This window comes from Cupressus sempervirens, chromosome 11, assembly GCF_028749045.1.
Source record: "Cupressus sempervirens isolate cs-2001-9-10 chromosome 11, ASM2874904v1, whole genome shotgun sequence".
NCBI classification, from domain to species: Eukaryota; Viridiplantae; Streptophyta; class Pinopsida; order Cupressales; family Cupressaceae; genus Cupressus; species Cupressus sempervirens.
The window spans coordinates 257,286,905-257,305,920 of record NC_143128.1 but is presented as its reverse complement, the minus strand read 5'-3'; the positions used below and the strand labels follow the sequence as shown (position 1 = coordinate 257,305,920).

Sequence of the window (19,016 nt, the reverse complement as noted above, 5' to 3'; positions counted from 1 at the left end):
ATCAAAAGATTTCCACCAAATTTACTTAGCGCTTCATTTCCTTCCATCTATCCGAAACTTCATTGTTTTGTGTCAGTTCTTCAACACTTGCTTGGAGTCAATTTCGTAACAAAGTAAAAAATGGGGAAATTTTGTTTTGAGGGGATTAATGTGGTGGGGATCCTCTCTCCAGAGGATTTCCATAGTGGGAATACTCTAGTCAGAGGATTTCCACCAAACATGATTTTGTACTTCTTTGCCTTACAACTCATTCCATTTCAACCTTGCTTGACAATTTCTTGCTCTAATTTTACTCATGATGTTGAGTTCATGCCTTAGACTGGATCTTGAATACCTAAGAGGGTGGTGGAATTTTGGACTTGGGATGATTAATGTGGTGGGAATCTTATGGAGAGGAGATTTCCTCAGTGGAAATCCTCCACGAAGTTTGATTTTACCACTTCTAGACTTCCAAAACTTGCCATTTCATACCCTTATGCTAATTCTTTTACTTATTTTCAAGTTGATATGCCTTAGCATGATTTTGCATCAATTTTGAGTTGATGAGAAGAAGAGTGGAAATCCTAAGGCGAGAGGATTTCCATGGTGGGAATCCTTTGGTCAGAGGATTTCTAGTACACATGATTTCAACAGTTATCCTTAGGAAAATTACCTTTTTTTCCTTCTCATCATCATTTTAGCATTGCATCAATCAATTTGCTGCCTTACTAGGGACCCCTCTCAAACAACCACATCCCTTTGCCCTGTTGGTTCCCAAAATCGTAGATTAGAATCCTACGAGTCTTGCCAACTCGATGCTGGGATATCCAACCGGTTATGGCCAACTTAACAAGATTGATCATTTCGATTTGAGTTTTCTGCACTTCGGCCATGACCGGTTGGATATCCCAGAATCGAGTTGGCAAGACTCATAGGATTCCAGTCTGCGGTTTTGGGAACCAACAAATTGGCGACTCTACTGGGGAGAGTTGCAAAATAAACCCTAAGACTTTTTGTTTTCAGACTAGTAAGAGTTAAGATTCTATTTGGATTGTTAAGAGCATTTCAATATTTTTGAAGTTTCAAATAATGAGGTTTTTACATTTATTCAAGAGCAGTTGATTTCCTTGAAGATATTGATCTCGTAATCTCTGTTTTGTAAATTCTAATTTGCTTTGTGAAGATTTGATCTTGTAGAAGCATTGTATATTTTTCTTTAAGCTTTTATTGCAGATTTGATCTTTGATGAGGTGTACTCTATTGTAGAAAAGAACTCAGAATTCTTGGCAACAATTCATTAACTCCATTAGGAGGTGGCGACTTTACTATCTTTGTGAAATTTTGAGTGGTACTTAAAGAAAAGTGAGTACCTAGATTATTAGTGACTCTTCTGAGAAAGAAGACTCAGAAGGAAGTGATTTGATCATGTACAATGGAGAATTTGTATTTGAACAAGGGGATCTATGTTACACCATAGAGGAGGCACACATACACCCCTTTGATGCATTTTTCAATTTGGAAAGATATGAAGGTGAGACATTGGCTAATGTATTCATAAGGATGGTAAACATTTTTCGAGAAGTGCCATCAGACATCATTGATGCAAGAGCATCCTAGGTTGACGTGTTATTCTTGCTCATTTGTATTCATTCTGCCAGTTGTTGCCGAGATATAGTCATTGCCGAGTTGCAACAATTGCCAAGTGCCAGTAATTTTGCAATATAAGCTGAGTTGAAGTTATTGCATGTCATGTTAACATTCAGATTAGCGTGTTATCCCATCTCACTCTGCAATGTGTGTTGAGTTCCACAGTGTGTGCCGAGCTATCCTTCATGTGCCAAGTGTTCCTGTTGATGTTGAGTGTCAACATTTTGGATGAGTTTTCAGTGTTTTGTTTCTTAATGGGAGCCGACTTGCAGGATTAATTCCGATCACGACTTTTATGATAAGATCTTGTCTTGGGATGTGTGTAAACCATCTTTGGGTCGGCCTTTCTATTTTATAATGTTTTAGAATCTTTTGTAAGCCATTTTGGCAAGCATAAAAAGGGTGTTTAGGCTTAGATTTTGGGGGTAGAACTTAGAGATTTCGGAGGATGAAGAAAATTTGTTGCATATGTGTCTAGAAGTGCGAATTTGAAGTTGGATCTTGGATCTGGAATGTATTGTGTATTTGGCCGTAACCCAGAAGGCCTTACAGATGGACACGTATGCTGATCATTTGATGAATCAATAAAAGAATATTGTTCTCTCTCTGTGTGGTGCTGTTCTCTATGTGTGTTTTCTTCCATTGTGTTAACTCTGCAAGGTTGGTTGGATTACTAGGTGTGCCTCTGGCCCTAGTTCTTCTTTCCCTCCTTGTGTCAATCATGCCTCCACATAAGGAACTCATAAGAAAATTTCGTGAGTTGGGAGTCTTACCATATGACCTTGATTTGAAGCTTCTTTTTCAGATATTGGAAGAAGTTGATGAAAATAAGAAATATATACCAAAGAGAGACAAGAATCAAATGTTTTAGATTCAAGTATAGAAGTTTTGGGCCAAGTTGAAAAAGAATCTATCCATGATGAGACTTATGACTGCAAATACCAATGAATGTAAAATTGGAGAAGAAGATTCTCTCAGTGTGGAGGAGATTTCAGTCTTGTTAGATCTGGAGTATCAAAAGCATGTTGAAAAAGGTGGTCAGATTTTTCTTCCAATACACAAAGAAAAGCAAATTAATGAGACAACAAATGTGTCCAATGACACATCCAATGAACAAGAAAATTCATTCATCTTATCAAATCCATATTACTTTCATGAGGATGAAACCAATGAACCAGAAAAGGCATACGTTTTTCAGAAGGATAACATGTTTGGTGAAGTTGTGCATTCTCATCAAAGTATAGCAGGAGATTTGAAAGACAATGTGAACGTACATGAAGAAGAAGAAAATGTATCCAAGAAGGACTTCCAAATTATTTCAGACCTCTTATGCAGTGAATCATTACAGAATTTGGACATAATATTTTGTGAAGATGAAGTAGAACAACATGTGATATATGAGCAGGAGGAACTGTTGGATGAAGGATCTCATAGAGATATCTCCGAGCACTCTATATTCTTGAGTCCATTGTTTGAAGAAGATCCTTTATGCAATCAAATATATTAGCACTATGATAACATACCTAATGATGATTGTGAAGTTGACACAATTCATGATATGCATTTAGAAGATATATGTGAAGTGACACCTTCTAAATATGGATTACCTTCAAAGTTTTATTGCAGAGATGAAATGCATTTTGAGAATAGAGGTGGAGAGAATTATGCACAAGAAGATATCCAAGCTGAGAAGATTTATCTAGATGCTTGTGTGACTGATCAAAAGCATGACCATAGGGATCTCTCTTTCAATAAAGAGCACCTGGCACTTGATGATCTATCAAAGGCTAAACAAGAGTCAGATGCCAAGGATTTCATTGATGAAGAAGAGGTAGTAATTATTGCCCATAAAGGATGATGCATTTGATACAGGTATGAAGTATAAACAACAAACTGAGGTAAGTATCCCTGAAAGCTCTAATGATATTTGTCAATGTATGCTTTTAAGTTTTCATAATTCTTTTGAAAAAACTTCTTCTATGTATACTGACCAAATGACTAAAGCAAGAGATCAGATGTTTGGATTAAATAATAATGAAATTCATTTCTTCTCAAATGATCCTATGGATAAATCAAAAAGATAAATTCTAATCCTAAACAACTGATGAAAGAAAAGCATATGTCATTTGATGATTGTTTTTTATTTGCTAATGGATCAGATTTTACTAACAAAAGATATGACATCATATTCAAGACATTCAAATTGTTACATGGTCATAATTGGGTATTTGATAGAGGAAAGGTGCAGTGTTCATTTTTTGGGGGGCCTGGGGCCACCCAATTTCACCTGGCATCATATTGAGCATGGATGCATGGTCTTGTCCTAGAGATAAATGGAGTCTCATCATGCCCGCAAGGGGCATATGTCCCAAAGTAACGTGACTTGGACCTGGCTCGAACTTGGCAAGGGTAACTTGACTCGTGACCCAGCTCAGACTCGGAAATGATTCGGTGGTGACTTGGCGGTGATTCGGCAAAGTGAAAAAATCTCGAAATTTTGAGATTTTTTAGAATTTAAAGAACATTCCATGCACCCATTATTGAATAAAGTGTAAAGACACAATAACATCATTAAATAGAAGATAATTTGATCATAATGCACATGCTTAAAGTTAAAACTTAAAACTTTAAAAGTCAAACATACATCGATTACATAAGTACAATAGTACAAAGGTAAATTGCTAAATACTATATTACTAGTAATTAAAGTTTAAAGTTTAAATAGTAGCTGAAGGAAATATTATAAAAGTAAAACATAGAATCATATATAAAATGATAAATCCATGCAACCCATCAAAATGTATATGTATTATGAAATGATAAATCCAACACATCAAAGATTCAATGAATCAATAATCATCATCAAATGTTCCAAATTTTGATCATATATTAAGTTAAACAAAAAGTTGAAACAAGACTATAGCTATGGCTCCTAGTCGGAGTTGGAGTCCTCATCGTCATCGTCATCCTCATCCCCAACCTCAGCTTTAACCTCAGGCTTAGTATAATCTGTAAAATGCCTCTTAGTAAGGCATCTAAGGTAGGTCCTAGATCTCTGAGTAGCCATAGCATCAGCCTTTGAGGTGCCTCTAGGATCAACTGTAGTCTTTGGCTCTGCCAATGCCTGTGAGGCGCCACTAGGAAGAATTTTAGCTCTCTGGTCCTCTGCTGCCATAGCCACAACCTCAGCCTGGCCCTCTCTATCTACTTGGTCAAGCCACTGTAGGTTCTCATTATCAAAGACAGGATCAGTAGCCTCAGTGATCCACTCAGACTCTGGATCAACCTCCTCTAGAGTAATCGGAGAGATGTCACCATCCAAAATCTCCCTGATCCTAATGTGCAGGTTGTAATGCACAAAGACTAGCCTATTCATTTTCTCCGCAGATAACTTGTTATGCCTCTTCGAGTGGATGTGCTCAAACATGCTCCAGTTGCGCGCACATCCAGAAGTGCTACTTGGCTGGCTCAAAATGCGGATGGTGATTTGCTGAACGTTTTTGGTTGAAGGCCCAAACATTTGCCACCATCTATCTAAATTTTGGAAAAAGGAAAACAAAAAAATATTAGTCTCATTTCAAAATTTGAACTTTAAAGTTTAAAGCTAGAAATTTAGAAACTAGATTGTATAAGGATTAAGTTGCAATTTTTACGTGGCTGCAATTTTGTATGAGCTTCTTTGCAAATTTGAATTGAAAAAATGGGCCCTGATGCATTATTACAGGCATCCATCTCAAGCAATATATTTGTGGGATTAGGGGACATCTTTGATATCACTGTGTATAGGCCACTAAGAACCTCCTCATCTGCTTTGAAATTGTCATGGAAATGGTATGTTGGATTGAGGTAATAGGCTGCTACGTGGATGGGCTTATGAAGCTGATTTTGCCATCTCCTATCAATTATGTCCCAAATAGAGCCATAGTTTTCCTCAACTCCTACATATTTGGCCTTGATAGCCTCCTTGACCCTATCCATGCCCTCATAAATGTAGCCCATAGAGGGCTTCTTGCCATCAACAACTCGTAGGAGGGCTACAAGGGGCTCAGTGATTTACAAAACAATTAAACAAAAAAACAATTTAGTGAATGATGAAACTTTGCAAAGTTACACAATGAAAATAAAACAAAAATATTTATGAGATAAATTAGTTTATAAAATTTTAACATTTAAGCTTTTAAAATTTAAAATTTAAATTACCTCCACAATCTTCGAGCATGGCTCCCAAAAACCTTATCATAAATGCATTTTGTTGCATCTATCTTTGCAGGGCTGGTGGCAAAGGAGGAGGAACTCTATTCTGGACCAACAAACATGCACCTCAAATCTAACCTTGTAGTTAGCAAGGATTTTATTGTGATAAAATTAGAGGCAAATCTTGTGATACCAGAACGAGCAAATTCCTTTCCCTTCGTGTATTGCCTCATAGTGCTGAGGACCAAGGCATGATTATAGATGAATTTACAAAGATTTTTGGCCTTGGTAACACATGATTTCACCCATGCAAGCTTGCCAATATCCTTTAACATGAGGTCGATGCAATGGGCCGCACATGGAGTCCAAAAGATTTTTGGGTGTCTCTCACATCAAAAGTTTTTCTACAACAATTTTAAATTAGTTAGTAAACAATGAAATTTTTTGATGTATTAAAAAATTTTTAATTTTCAAAATTTAATGAAAAACTAAAACAATTTTTTTAGAAGTAGAATTTAGAAAGTTAGATGTTAAAATTTTACCTGCAGCAACATAATTAGCTGCATTATCATTCACCACTTAGACAACATTGTCTTCCCCCACCTCCCTTATGACCTCCTCAATAGTCTCACATAAGAATTTTGCATTTTTCACATGTGAGGAAGCATCTATAGACCTCAAAAACATGGTGGATCCTGAAAGTGAAAATTAAACAAAATAATTATCATTCAAGAATCAATAGTCAATAAAACAAAATTTTCATTATTCAATAATACATTAAATTTTAGACTTCAAGTGACAAGAAGTAGAGGATGAGGAATTACCTCCACTAGAAACAAGAAAATTTAGGAGGGTCCTATTCCTCGTATTTGTCCATCCATCCGTCATAATAGTACACCCTTTTTAGCTCCAAATTTTTTTATGGTCCTCCAACTCAAGTTTCATCACTTCAACCATATCTAGTAAGAGGGGGCCACTCAACTCATTTTTATGGTCCTCCAACTCAAGTCTCATCTCCTCAAACATTTTAATTAGCATATTTTAAATTTTGAACATCAAGTTAAAACTTAAAAGGATAAAATTGAATTCAAATTTTAAAACTTAAAACGTAAAACAATCAAATATAAATGAAGTTGAAGTACCTGGCTGCTATAAATGGAATGTTGCAAAAAAATCAAAACTTGCAAATTGCTTTTATTCCAGCTTCATGTACCTCCCTATTCCAGCCCAAGCTCTCAAGTGAGGGTTGTGCACCAGGAGTGGTATGTAGTACAAAAAAATGGTCCAATCTAGATTTTGATTTTCTGACTCTAGGATGAAAGGTAAAGCTAGTAGGCCTAGTACTACTAGAAGGGGCAGCAGCCGTAGCAGTAGCACCACCAGCAGTGAAAGGCATAGATGTAAAAAAGGTACAACTAGTAGAAGCACTAGGACGATAGGGGGAAAGAGAAGAACCTTCTCCAACACAACGTACTGACTTAGAATCATTTCTAGATGAGCGTGGAAGGGAACTAGAACCAATCTGAGCTAACTCTTCTAATTGTTTTTTTTTTAATTCCTTTTCTTGTTCATATTTTTCCAAGGGTACATAAAAAATCCGTTGAGCCTCAACAGTTGCAAGTCTACAAGGCTCAATGTCATGACCACGTATGCCAACAATATGATATTTCAATCTATCTATCCCCCCACTATTAGTGGTTTTGCAAAATAGGCATTTTGTTTGAGTTCTAGTTCTACCCGGAAAGTCTATGGTGAACTTCCAACACTCATCTTGTTTATTGCCTTTAGAGTGCTTGGGTTTTTTAACTTTTAGGAGCCATTATGAGTAAGGAAAAATGTAAAGGTTGCTGCAATAAGACATTTTAGACCAAATATTACCATTTAAGCATTGTATTTTATGAAGATCTAAAGTAAAAAAAAACTCATAAACAAACAAAAAAAATTCATGCAAAAAACCCATAAACATAGAGAAAAAAATCATTAAAATCTAAAAAATCAACTCTTACCTCTTTCAAATGCTTTGGGAAGTGTTGAGAAGAGCTCCTATAAACTCCTTGATGATATAAATGCAAGCTCCAATGTCACAAATGCAAGCTTTTCTCCTCTTCCTTTCAGCTGGTTGCAAAACAAGGAAACTCTATTTTTTTCTACCCCTCTCTCTCTCTCTCTCTCTCTCTCTTCTTCTCACAATAGAGTGTTATGGGAGCCCTTTTAGGGTTATAAGAGTGAGGAAGAACAAAATTAAAAAAAAAAAAAAACTTTGCAAAAAATAATATTGTAACTAGCCGAATTTGTGCCTGCTGCGGCCGAGTCAAGGTGAGCCAAGTCACGTGAGTCATGGGTCATTATGACTCGGGAGGGTGGTCATAACTCGTGGACTCGTGTGACTCGCGTGACTCGCCACGAGTCACGTTACTCTAATATGTCCCCAACAAGAGCCACTGATGGAGACTTATTTGTAGGGGTTCCATTCTATGCACTAACCTTAATGTTTTCACTCTTTGATTAATGTGTATAAAGCTTTGCAGGATTTGTGAATTGATCAACTATTTTGATATTGTGGACTATGTTCAACTTCTATCTCAAGTCCATTGTTATTTGCCTATTATAGCTACATCTTCATAACAAAATTTTGGGAATTAGGTAATGAAACCTTGCTGCTATAGTGAAGTGGTGGCAAGGATGAGATGACTGCCATAACACGAAAAGATTTGATGCTACAACTAGAAGAGTGGTATTTACCAAAACAAAGTGTTGACGTCCAGTGGTTAAGGATTGCTTGAAGTGACAACCAAAGAAGTAAAATGATTAAATCCAGTGATAAAAAATGAAAGAATGTTAAATTATTATGTTATGCATTCCAATAGAGATGAATATTATTATCAACACCTACAAGAAATGGGATGATTTTGTTGAGCACAGCCTCACAATTAAGACAAGTTCATAATATGATTGCATGAGTACCATACAACAAGCACAAGACATGTATGTGGTGTCAACACACAATGATCCTTACCGGGCATTGATAAGGGTTGCAGTAGAAACAATTATATTTCCATATAAAAATTAGTCATTGTGGCATTGATAATTTAGTCGGAAGTCGGATATATTGAACAATGGTTAATATCCACATGGAAAGTATGTAGATGCTATAACAAGCCCTGAGAAGTAACTGTCATGAATTTCTAAAGCATATATTGGTACATGTCAATGGAGCCATTGGTGTCTCAAAGAAATGAAGCTGTTGTATACTATTCATTAACCAAATATTCAAATCAAACTTATGCCATGTATAAAGTGTTTGTAGGCATTGTGAAGATTGGATTTTTCAAACCAAATCATATTTGAGCCATCAGTATGATGGCATATTGTCATCGCATAGTAATTGCTCTTTAATATATCATATTCGAAGATGAGTATGGTTGTGATCACTATATATAATAGATGTTGTGTTTATTTTCCGATGATTACCAAGATACTATTGGGCCTATAGCGATGGTGATAAAATAGCCTGGAGTGCCATTATATTATGGACTTCTGAAGATCTTTCTAGATCACGTCTTATGGCTTTCTATTGTTTTCATCATCCATGGCATAGAAATCATTGACCCGATAATTCAAAAAGCATTATTCTTAGATGTCGGAGAATGGTTTTTCAAGGGATTTTGGCGTTTTGACGTGATTCCTGTTTTTCCTTTCATCCACGACTATGGAGATTTTGGTGCCCCTATTTCACAAGACCGCTAATCATAATGTGAATAGTCATATCTAACAATTCTTTGTTTTGTTGCAGGCTCATGAGCGTTCAGGAAACAGAGGATGAGATTTTCGAAGGGAAATGTTACAAAACCAAAGTGCGAAGGAGAAAGGATTTATGAAAAAGATGGAATTCCCAATATGCTCAATTATGGACATTTTGGTTTAAGAATCCTCACGGAAGGAACAAAAGATAAAGCTCTAGAATGAATAGTTATGATTTCAAGATTATGAGACGAGCCACTAATTGTTTCTATTGCCGCATGAGAGTCCTAATGTTTTCTTCTCTGAAATAATCGATGGCTTGCTATATCTATTTAAATAAAGTCATGTTTAAGTTTGTTATAGTTGTAAAATTAGTGATGTTATGTGATCGGGCAGTTCCAATTATGAAGGGGATTTGGTGCCGAAAGGATGTGACTATTCCCTTACACACCTTTTCATTTGTTATAAATATGAAATGCCACAAGAGACACAATATACAATTCATATATACTTCCCAAAATTTTGCATACCTTATACTATATGCACTATTGATATGTTATTTTCTCATTGGTAAAGAAATGGAATTTTTGAACTAAGCTCATGTATGTTGGATGATTGAATAAATTTGTATGCGATTTTGGTGTCAAACTGCATTGGATGGATCATCCGTAAGGAGTGTCTCTAGTGTGCTTTTATTTTTGGCATATTTTGTAAGCATAATTATTTATTTTAAATTCTAGAGTTGAAATATTATTAAGTTGTGTCCTTTATAATTATTTTAAATTTTATAAATAATTTATATGGTAGATAAGTGGACAAGGTCAATTATAGCATTTAAAAATCAAACATCACAGATATAGTGGAATATTTAATTGTTCCTATATTTGTGTTTGGTTTGTCTCCCAACCATAGGAGTTAAAATACATTCTAGACTATTTTAAAATCATGTCCATATATTTGATTCGTCGCATCTTGATTACTAAATTGTTTATGATTAAGGTGCATAGAACTTTATAAAGTTGTAGGTAATAACTTATAATATTGACTTTGTTTGCCCTTTAAATTCTGGCACTGGTCTTTATATTATTCATGAATCATTATCCATACGCTAGCGATTATTTCACATCTTTTCTTTGAAGAATTGATATTTTCATTTGTTGCAATAATCCATAATAATTATTCTTTATTTAAAACACCCTTACATTTATATATTCACTTGTTATTCTTAATTCAATATTTGTAAGTTTAAAGTTTTTTGAAATCCTTGCCATTTGGGAAACTCTTTCATTGCATTCATATTCAAATGGATCTGTTATAATTATCTTGGACTTAAGTGATTTGTTCAACATTAGGTATACTTGCATTGGCCTTGCAGAGCCAGAAGTGTAGAAGACTCAAATCGAATTGATTGGTCCTATCAAGTTGGCCATAACCAATTGGATATCCTAGCATCAAGTGGCAAGACTTGTAGGATTCTAATTTGTGGTTTTGGGAACCAACATGCCCTAAGGCGAATCTTGAGATTTTGGGGAGAAATAGGTGGTGGAAACCTTGGAGTTATGAGGATTTCCACGGTGGGGGGGGGGGGGAAGGGAATCCTTGGATCAGAGGATTTCCATCACTTTCCAAATTTGCTCATAATCCTTTTCCCATCTCCCAAGCATGTAAACCTTTCTCACTTGGACTAAAACTCTAGCCTTCCACCAGGACACAGGCTATGAAAATACCTCAAAAGGACATCAAAACCCCTACACAAACTCTAGACAAATGTTACTTCCCAGCAAGCCAAAATTGCAATCGCCTTCAGCCTTGGAGACTTTAAAATGTTGCCAACTAAAACCACCTTAGACAATGACTCCCACTTGCTAAAGGGAAAAAAAGAGGGGGTCCCCATTTGCAATGGGGCGATGGTGTGAAACCTCAACAATAAGTGGGTGAGTAAGTTATAGGCTTTCAACTTTGATATTGTTTATTTCAAATGGAAGAAGAATATTGTTGCTGATGTATTGTCAAAGAGACCACATGTATGCTCTCTTGAAGAGATTACAACTTATTGGGGAGTGTGGATTTCAGTTGAGTATGCCAAAGACTAGTGCACCTTAGGCATCATTGATGGGACAATTTATGATGCCAAGTATCCCATTATGAATGAGATTATAATTTACAATAGAATAATTTCCCTAGTAGGATTAAAGATGAAGAGGAGAACGTTGAGAGCTTTCCATTATACTCTCATGGCATGACACCTGTGATGTCCCCAATTTGGATATAATTTAATTATGTTAATCAGTTAAGTGGTTCTGATTTTAAAGACTTCTTCAATCAATTAATTGAATTATAGAAGGGGGCCCAAATAATGAATAATAATAAATATTATAAAGCAATGTCAGCCTGGCCCATAATAATCTTCTAGACTCTACTTCAAGGTCTTAATAAGGGGGCAGCTAGGCATTGTGTTGATCATTGATCAGTTATTTCAACTCTTTGTATTTGCAATTCCAGTTGGAATTGGGAAGTGGATTCCTTGTATGTAGTTTTGGAGGTGGATGGCCCTCCCTAGTCTGTAATTGCAGTTTTTGTGGGAGTGACTCCTCACCCTTATTTGCCTGTTCGTGTGAATTTGTGAAGTCTCCTTCCAAGACAAATTTGGAAATTATCTCAGATTTAGAGATATCTAATTTGTTGAAGCTCTGGCAATAAAATTATAATAGTATTGAATATTGGATCTGTGTGCACATTTGTTATTGCTGGTTCTGAAACCATCAAACAATGCTGCAGATTGATATTGAACATTCATTAAAATCCATAGTGGCATGATTAATATCTAATTGTTGAAATAAGTCTCCTTTGGAGACAAATTTGGATTTTATCTCAGAAATAAAGATATTTACTTTGTTGAAGATTTGTTACTAAAATTATAATATTATTGTTTGTTGGATCTGTGTGCACATTTTTTATTTTGACTTGTGAAGCCATGACATAATACCACATATCAATTTTGAGGATTTATTGATACCCAAAATGGCATGATTAATATCTATCAGTTGAAATAAGATATTGCAAGCTTGTGAATAGTCTAAAGAAGATTGACACCAAAAATATTCATATAATATAAAGTGTTGATTGCTGATTTTTGCCAAGTGCCTAGTACTGGAGGCCGCGTGCCGAGTGTTTCTTGTTATACAAGTGCATGTCTGAGTGTCAATTGTGTCTTTCTATTCATGTGTGTGGATAGAGTGTCGATTAGGTGTCAAGCAATTGTGATTGTAAAGTGCGGAACATTAACCCAAAAGCTAGAGTCCAGCTATCATTACATTTTCAGTGCCGAATTATGATTAGTACATTACAACACCCATGGTATTTCAAGACTTACAGGCAGATCAGCAAGCACTTCACTTGGAAGGGTCTCAAGTTTAAGGTCCTACAATATATTGGAGAGTGTCCTGTTCATCAACAAAACAAGTAAGAGCATTCCTTGCCAATAGGTTTTCAATAGCCTCCACCCATTTCTAATTGGAAGTGGGAATGTATTTCCATGTATTTTATCACGGGCTTACCAAAAGCTTAGAGTAGGACTATATTAATGTTGTGATCGATAGGCTGACAAAGTTTGCACAATCTTTGCAATCAAAACCACATTCATAGCAGTACAAGTTGCTGATCTATTTTTTTGAGAGGTATTCAAACTATCCTGGTTGCCATGGAGTATAGTTAGTGATCTAGACAACAAATTTATGAGTCACTTTTCGTAGGAGTTATTTAGACTTAGTGGGACAGATCATACTTCAAATACTACTTACCACCCGTAGACTAATGTGCAAATGAAAACTGTCAAAAAATGGGTGGAGGGATATCTCAAAGTTTACATGGTAGGGCAATAGAAGGCATGGGTTTAAATGGCTACACTTATGTGAGTATTATATGTGTGTGAAGCATCCAACTACTTGATTAGTTGTATGGAGAGAGTAGGGTGCCCACCACCAAGGATCTTTAGAGGAGTCAAGTTATTGTGAGCTCTGATGGAGCCCAAAGTTTCAAACTTTTGGGCCTCCATTTGAGCTAAGTAATGCTGTGGACAGAAGAATTGAAGGCATTTGAAATTGAAAGACTTGACATGTTTTTCCCATTTGATCCATATCCACTAAAGTAACTTGACATATTCATGAGGCCAAATTTTATAGTCTGGTATATGGCTCTGAATCTTGAGGATGATTGGGACAGTCATAAAGATCATATAATCTGATCTATAGGAACACAACTTTGAGAATGAAGAAATACTAACAAGAAGGAAGATAATGTTCGTGATTATGCTTATATCAAGAATTTGATATCTTGGTGGATAATTGATATTCAAAAACAGTGTTGAACACTTTGCCAAAACTACAGTCGGGAGATCAATTTTTGGAAGGAGGCCCTCGTGTTGCTGTGAACCTTTTTTGGTGTCATTTCATCATTTAGAGAAGAATTGAAGTTTTAGAGTTAATTTTTTGTTGGGGACCAAATCCTTATGCTAAGAATGGGAATAATCTCTATAGTCTTGAGTTGATATAAATTACTGTAATGTTCTTTTATTCCAAGACAATCATATGCAATGTTTGAACTCATAGCCTGTTGTCGTGTCAATGTATTGAGAATACTTTCGAAGCATAAAAGACTTTGAAATGGTTGTCAGGAATGACTTGCAGGATAATTGCTAATAGGTATGCACCCATATCACATGATTCTGGGTGTGGTTATATTTGTGCGAGAGTATCCTCGAGTTCAAGAAGCCACGATAAAAATTCTCGAAGATGTTGAAGTGAAGGTTTTTATGTGCACGTTAATGAAAACATTCAAATATGGAAGAAATCTTGCATAAAAGCGGTAATTATAAAAGGTTCGACATGCGCAGTGATGTTTTATCCGAACTCATGGTCTAGTTTTTCATTCAACCCGATGATTCTATGACCAAAAAATAATATTATACTCAATTTAGTTAGCACGATGTGTGCTAAAGAAAAATTATAAAAGGAGTTTATTTAATGAAGAGGTGTGATTAAAACTGGAGATAAAGTGTTATTTTAAAGATATATAATATTTCACTCTAAAAGTCATGTCCGTCAAATAAGAAGATATAAATAAAAGAGGTGAAGCAAATGAGGAACAAGACATATTCGATACAAGTTAAGTCAGAAAAATATAGAAAAAGGAGCAGTAAAGGAGTTATTATAAAATGGAGGAATAAAAATATTATTTGTAATTTGGATATGCTGGTTATTGTAAATAAGTAAAGACCATTTGTATTCATTTTATAAATAAAATGTAAGAGGCCTGATTTGCTTATTTGTCTTGAAAATTGAAGTTCAGATGTTTTGTTAAGATTTGTCCTCTGTGATTATTGATTTTAAATCAATTGCTGCTAATGGTGAGGAAGTTTGATTTTAATACATATCCTTGATTATCAAAATTTGCATACGAAATATTGTCTATGGGAATTTTGTCTAATTGGTTTTCTGAAGATATCAAATTCAATTAGACTAGGATATGTGTTGCCAACTGAAGTTTTAGCCCATAAAATAGCGGATGGTATAATATTGTCTCTTAGGGTTGTACATAAGGATCTGAAGAAGTTTGACTCCATTTGCCCAAGGTTGAATAAGGAACTGGTCTGCATTTTATGCTTAGAAAATGGGTTAACGTCTAAAGTCTTGAAGTTCGATATTCCCTCATATCCATAATTCATAACCATTATTTCTTCCATTCAAATAACATTCATTTCACAAACAAATATTGAAAGCATTCATATAATTTCATCTCGAACTAGTTTTAAAGATTTTGCCAACGTAAAGAAACCATCAAAGTTTAAATTCACTATAGAAAAGCCTTAGAGTTTAAGGTGAAAGATCACCCGCCTAGGTGTAGCGAAGCCTAAAGTGTAGGGGAAATTGAAGTCATTCCCATTCGTTGGCCAGAACTGATTGGGTAATCCTATTGGAGAATTGGCAAGCTCTTGGATTTTCAATTTGTGGTTTTGGGAACCAACAAACCCTTTAAAAGAGAATATTTAGAATACATAGAACCAACATAAGAATATGTAGATCAAAAGAGAGTTTGAGTGATCTTTTGAGGTTGGTGACATGGTGTATTTGATGTTACAACCCTATTGACAGCCCAGTCCAATGAAGAGTACTGCACACAAACTCAAGCCATGATTCTATAGTTTTGTAAACCCTTCAAGATTCAGGCATATTGGGGAGCTGGTTTATGAGTTAGAGTTACTGACAAACAGCAGGGTGCACAATGTCTTTCATTTATCTCACCTCATGAAGGCATCTGGTCATAATATGGGTCCTACAACATGGCCATCCCTGGGTGAGGAGGGGAAGTTGATTATTATCCTTGACGCCATCATTGATACTAGAGAGCAGAGGCTGAGGAGAGAGCTTGAGGAGAGTCATTAGGGAGTATTTGTGAAGTGGAAGGATCTGCTAGTGGAGGAAGCTAAATGGGACAGTGAGCAGATTTTACAACATCCACAGTTGAGGTTCCCTGAGGACATTCAATTTTGGGGAGGGCGGACTGTAATGGCCCCTTCCTTGGTGCAGATGATTACAATTAGGCTTAGCCAATCAATAGGGCCATTTTTGGGGAAGTTTATGCTGCATTTTAGGAACTCAAAGCCAAACTCCTATTTTTAGGAGTTCCAAGGAGCATGCCTAGTAGGGAGATAAAAGGCTTTTTCTAGAAAGACAATAAAATAAAAAGGAGCCTTGTAGTTGATACCACATATGAGGAGAATAAATACAACCCTAATAGTGACGATTGCATTGGAGGAGGAATTAAAGAACATCGTAGGCTTTTATTTTAGCATCTTGGTAATCATTTTACAGTTGGGAATCAGTATTTAGAGCTCTGGTAATCTCTGGCATACAGGGTGAAATTTGCATGTTGTAAGGGCAAAAACCCTTGCAATTCAGAGGGCCTACACAAGTGAAATATCTCCCAAAGGTCTGAAGTATTATTTTCTTATAGAGAATACTACAGGAATAATTCTTTTTTCAGTTTGCAGCAGTGAAGTGGACAGGGCTTCATTTTTATATTAGAACAAGGAGCAGATATGAACTATTTTGACACCATACATCAGTATCATTCACATATACAGCCAACCGTATACTCCTGGAACAGTTTGCAGCAATTCAGATATGGGAGTGAGGCTTTCAGGGGGCTGCAAAAGGCAGATCAGATCTGAATCAGAGCTGAAAGAGCAGATGAGACCCAGAAAAAATCAGATCAGACCAAGTGGTCTTTTGCTAGTAAAATTTTGTTTAAATGTGATAAGTTTGGCATGTGATGAGAATACCCAGATCGTTATCTGACTGATCTAGTCTGTAACTTGCAATTGGTCCAAATCAAGTTTGAAATTGTGCCCATTATTGTATGTACTCATTGCATTTTTATTTCCAACATTTATTATTTGTTGGTTCCATTCAAAATTGCAAAAAAAAAAAAAGCATAAACATCCAAAAATAAGAAAACAAAACAAAATTCAAAATTTGGAAAAATTCACAAGTTGCACATTAAGATCAGGGATGGGATATTTCATTGTATGTACTTGCTTTGCTCCTACAGAAATTCAGAGGGGCATGCCAGTTGCAGAGATGTTGGAAACTGATTGTTGTGTACAAAGTAGTACAGCAAATGCATTATACAAATTGAATTACATTTTTTTTTGATCTCATCTAGGAATGCTTTCTTGCTTCTTTTCCGCATCTCATTACTTTGCATTTTCAATCTGGGTTGTGTTGGATGCAAATGGGCTTGTTTAGAATAGTGGTTGTGTAAGTGTTATTATTAACATATAAGAACATAAATATCGTTATGACTTCACTAAGTTGTTGATTAGTTGTCAGTTTGGGTGGTGCTGTTCAAATAGTAAAGTATGAGCTGTTAGACATGCTACTGTTTTCAATTGAAGGTCCTAAAATTAGCATATGCAATATCATGGGCAGGGGTGTTGATTTTGTTACAGTTCTGCCTTGTAGTAGTGAGCAGTGTATTAAACATTATATGTGCAATATAAATATTATTCATTGTATTCTTTGTATATTGTTCATTTTTATTGTGTGTGATTCCAGTTAATCTCCCGTACTGTAACTTGTAGTTTGGTAGTGGAGAATTTTTAGTGTATAAGATTTTAAAACCGGAAGAGAATGCAGTCATGGAAAATGGATTAACATATGACTACTCTTGCCTTAGTAATGCCAAGTGCATAATCAAAATTAACTCATAAATGTTATAGTCTAATTGCAGGAAAGGTGCAGATTTCTGTATACCAAAAGTAGAAAATCTGAGTTTTTCATCATTGCACCTGTCCAAGTTTTTTGTCAAAGAAGTCAATTATAGTGAAGCACAGAGAGAATTAAGATATTTGCTGTGCCATGTGATTTGAATTTTGACCCTTCTTTTGACTTGGTAGAATGATGTCCTAGATGTTTGAACTCGAAGCTGGTCTTTAATAAATATGCTACTCAATTGCAATTTTGCTTATTGATTGTTGTAAGCTGTAAAGATGTATGCTATTTTTTAGAGGATAGGCTTTCTCAGATCCCCTTATCTCATGCAAGGACCGAACAATAAAAAATATCAATGTTTCTAATATAATATGCTTTGAGTTCTTATCAGAATAGTAACTATTATGGCCTTAAGATTGAACTGTCATGGAATCGAGCATAAACATTGCCATTTCAAGTCAAGAAGGCTATCAGATTTATATGATTTTCTAAGGAGTTGCTTTAAGGTTAAACCTGCTCAAGTGAAAGGCCTGGTGCTTGAGAGCATTGGAGTTATCAATGGAACTACAGTCTGTCTTAATTAAAGTAGCAAGGCTGAATGCCATTTCTGTTTTTGGTTCAATGAAAGGTCAATTTGTACTTAAAGTACAAAATTTCTATTTCCTAGGTGGGCTGCCTTCATTAGCTTAAAGTAATTCAAATTAACCAGTTTTATTTGTAGCAAACATGAGCAACATTTCTTTGTAAAAATTTGAATTATAAACAAAAAGTGTCCATTTTCTTAGGTTGACTACCTAGTTCCATTTGAATCTTTTAATTCTTTCATCCGTTTATGGTAATTGAAATTAACCAATTTACTTTACAGCAAACATGAGTAACATTTTCTTGTAATAGTTTGAATCACAAATTTAAGCATTCATCTGTTTATATGATATTTATCAGAAGAAGCGTCTATTCATACACTTGAGATATGGAAATAGGTCACAGAAATTGGCACTTCTTTATATTGTAATTTGTTTTATGCGGTGACTTCTAACAGTTTCATTCTTCTATTTGCCAAGGATTTTCTATCATGTTTCCTTGAAGTGAACTTATTTTCATTTTGAATTTGAATCCATAATCTTAGATTCATTGTATATAATAGTCATTTATATTTATATTACTGGTTTTTGACTTTTTTCCTTT

At 35.4% G+C, this 19,016-nt stretch overlaps 1 protein-coding gene across 1 annotated transcript in view; it reads left to right on the top strand.

The window, feature by feature from the left end:
* The window catches only part of SWAP70 (Pleckstrin homology (PH) domain-containing protein), a 160,636-nt gene that overhangs the window by 72,360 nt on the left and 69,260 nt on the right, over positions 1–19,016 (top strand). The window lies entirely within an intron of this gene.